At 36.3% G+C, this 3,869-nt stretch overlaps 1 pseudogene; it reads left to right on the top strand.

Annotated features, from left to right (window-relative positions):
* The first annotated feature begins 447 nt into the window (after nt 1-447).
* On the top strand, nt 448-2,526 carry LOC107846465 (annotated as a pseudogene).
* The last annotated feature ends 1,343 nt before the right edge of the window (nt 2,527-3,869 follow it).

The following is a 3,869-nucleotide window of genomic DNA, read 5'->3' as shown; positions in this document are numbered from 1 at the left end:
ACCATAACTTATTGTTGTTGTTCATATCATTGTTGTTTCATCTTGTTATCCATCTTTTTAGCTTGTTGGTTGGCTGTTTTAGGAGTTAAACACCACAATACATTAAGTTCTTATTGTTGTTTGTTGAATCCAAGAGGAGTCATCCAAAAGGTCCACAGTTTTCTTGACTAGTGGACCATTTTGGGTGTATGTTTTAGTGTGTTCTTGGTTATTTTTGTATCACACATCTTGCTAAATGTGATAGTCACCTAAAAGAACATGGATTTGAAACTCATTTCTACCTTTCTCTACTTTGTCCTGCTTCATTCATCAAAAATATTTGGTGACCATTTCACTAATCAAAGTGATTTTGAAACTTATATAGTACATCTGGAAATTCATGATCCAGTTCTTTCTAATTCAAAAGATTTACATCTCTGACATCAATCATTTTTGCCTATAAATTCAAATCATTCATCGCACATTTTATACTCTTATCGCCACGTGTTCAATGGTTTTGCTGCTACTTTGTCATCAACTGAAGTGAAAGAAATAGAAAAGAAGCCTGGTTTTATATCAGCGCTTCCCCAACGTGTACTTTAGATGCACACCACATAAAGTCCAAGTTTTCTTGGCTTGCATCAGAATGTTGGCTTATGGAATACATCAAATTCAGGCAAAGGTGTGATTATTGGTTTATTAGATTCTGGAATTACTCCTCAACATTCTTCTTTTAATGATATTGGAATGCCTAATCCACCTGTTAAATGGAAAGGCAAATATGAGTTCAACATTACAACTTACTGTAATAAGAAACTTATTGGAGCCAGAAATTTTGTGTCGGATATGTCCCCTTCGGACGATAATAGGCACAGAACACATACTTCAAGCACAACTACGAGGAACTTTATGCATGGTGCTAATTTTTTTAGTAATGCTAATGGCACCTGTTGGCAATGCGCCACGAGCCCATGTGGCTATGTATAAAGTCTGTTATCTTGATTTTCAAGAATTCAATGTTTTAGCTGGACTTGACGTTGCAATTGAAGACGGTGTGGATGTGATTTCCATTTCACTTGGATTAGACGAGTCTCCACCTTTATATGATGATTATATGGTAGTTGGTGTGTACAGTGCAATGGAGAAGGGGATTTTTGTAAGTTTTGCTGCAGGAAATGATGGACCAGGTAATGGTAGTATAGTAAACGGAGCCCAATGGATTCTAACCGTTGGTACTAGCACAATAGATAGAAAGATAAGTGCGGTAGCAGTTTTGGGTAATGGAGCAGAGTATGAAGGAGAATCAGCCTGTCAACCAACAAATTTTTCACAAAAATTGCTTCCACTCATGAATGGTAATGATTATGATGTATTGTTGAATTTAAGCGATGTCTTGGGTAAAATAGTGTTATGTGATACAAGTGGTTACTCTTCTAGAACTGACAAAGGAGGAGTAGTGAAAAATGTCGGTAGTGCTGGCATGATTCTTATGAACAAAGAGTCTCATGGCTCTACAATAATTCCAGAATATCATATCCTTCCCACGACACACGTTAGTTACAACGACGGAAAAATGATCATAAACTATATGAAATCAACATCAAAACCAGTTGCAACAATATCATTCAAGGGAACAAGAATTAGAGATAAGCACGCACCAACAGTTGCTTACTTTTTTTCCAGGGGTCCATTTGTACAGAGTCTGGGCATACTAAAGCCTAACATTATTAGTCCTGGAGTGAATATCCTAGCAGCATGGCCAACCTCTACACAAGCTAAAATAACATCCGCATCTTCATCATGGATGTTTAACTTCCTTTCTGGAACGTCGATTTTTGCCCTCACCTTGCAGGAGTTTCAGCACTATTAAAGAGCGCACATCCAGATTGGTCTCCAGCTGCAATTAAATCCGCAATCATGACCACAGCTAATTTCATCAACCTTGGAAATGATCCAATTTAGGATGAGACACTTCAACTTGTTGACCTACTTATACTCTGGTCAGGGCATGTGAATCCATTAAGAGCAAAAGATCTAGGACTCGTTTATGACATCTAACCTGAAGATTACATCCCATACTTGTGTGGCTTGAACTACACAGATGATCAAGTAAGTGCCATTGTGAAAAAGAAGGTACATTGTACATCAAGGATACCTCAATCAGAGTTGAACTACCCTTCATTTTCTATTCTTATGGAATCAAGTGCTCAAACATATACGAGGACTGTGACTAATGTCGGAGAAGCAATTTCAGCTTACACGGTTAAAATATTTGGTCTCAAAGGCGTCACAGTGACTGTTAATCCCAAGATCTTAAAATTCACAGTGTTGAATCAGAAAGCGTCTTATAATGTAACATTTAAGTCATCAGATCTTACAGGACATTCCCAGGGATACATAATTTGGTCTTCTGATAGGCATTCTATTAGAAGTTCAATAAAAGTTTCCCCCTATCAATCTTGTTTAATTGATTGGATTTGTTATAAGAGATTACTTCTTAATTACTATTTAGACAAATTCTTGTGTGTTCTATCTGATTCCTTTTGATAGGAGGAGATATTTATGCACTGAAAAACGTTGTTTAACATATATATCATCATCATTGTTCCTTTCTAAAAAGAATTTCTCATTATGCTTGATACTCGCATCGAGAACCAGACTGACATTGTGTAATGCCCATTGAAGGCCCTTACACATCTTCAAATCAATTACACTCTTCAGATATACTGAGTTGACACAGTCCCATACCTTCATTGAGGAATACCGGAGCAAAAGATCAATAGAGAGGATCCTAACCTGATTGTTTATAAAACAAGTTTAGGGACCTATAATATATTTTGATTTTAGGCCACTAAATCTATTGAGGCATCTCTTGAGATAAGTATCAATTTATTTGCAACTTACAAAGTTCTCTACAACAAAATTACTCTATTTTCTTATGTTTTACGTTATTAAATTTGGTAGGAAGTGTTATTTCTTATTGTAAGTCAACTTAATTATATATAAAAAAAAACCTGGTTGAATGGAGGAAATATTATTTGCTAAAACTGTAGAAAATATGCCTCAGAAATAAAGTAGCTAAAGTCCAAGCGATTTTTCTCTCTTAGAGTGCACATTATTCTAATGTACGCCAGCCATGGGTAGGAGAGCAAAACCATCGGCGTTGGGAAAGGTTCCAGAGAAAATTAGGGAGGGGAAAGCTAGTATTGGAGTAGTGCACACTCTACGTAGATAGGAAATGGAGAAATTAGTGAGACATGATGATGCTCAAGTTAATGTATCACCAAAATTGAGAGAATAGAAATTGAAAGTAGGTCAGGATACTTTGAGGAAATGGGTGGATGTGTTTCACTCTGCAAGCAGTGCAAATCTCAAACATGGGCAGATGTTTTGGAAGAAGACGAAGCCCAGGTGACCCAGGTAAAGCAAGATAGTCCTTCAATTTGGGAGAAATTTGATATTTCCAAAATGTGTAATGCTGGGTTTAAAATAAAGTATGTTAAGTTTGATTTGAAGAGAGGTAAGCAGATTAATACAATAGATATAGAGGACACTAACTTGGAGATTGATTACTGGAAGTTAGATGTAGCTTGCTATGTTCCCGGACCTCATCCTCCATTTACAGTGCTAAATGGATTTATTCAAAGAATGTGGGGGAAATATTGAATCAACAAAGTTACAATGCTGAAAATGGAATTATTCTATTGCAATTTGATACAGGACAAAGTAGGGATGAAGTGTTACAAAGTGGGATTGTGCATTTTGACAATAAACCGTTTATTGTCAAGGCGTAAAGGGAGGAGATAAAATTTTCTAGTGAAGAAATACACTCAGTTCCATTCTGGATTTGATTTCTAGGGCTTGACTTTAAATATTAGATTGCTAAAGAA

This window comes from Capsicum annuum, chromosome 10 (genome assembly GCF_002878395.1).
Source record: "Capsicum annuum cultivar UCD-10X-F1 chromosome 10, UCD10Xv1.1, whole genome shotgun sequence".
Taxonomy (NCBI): domain Eukaryota; kingdom Viridiplantae; phylum Streptophyta; class Magnoliopsida; order Solanales; family Solanaceae; genus Capsicum; species Capsicum annuum.
This window is presented reverse-complemented; position numbering and strand designations above follow the sequence as displayed.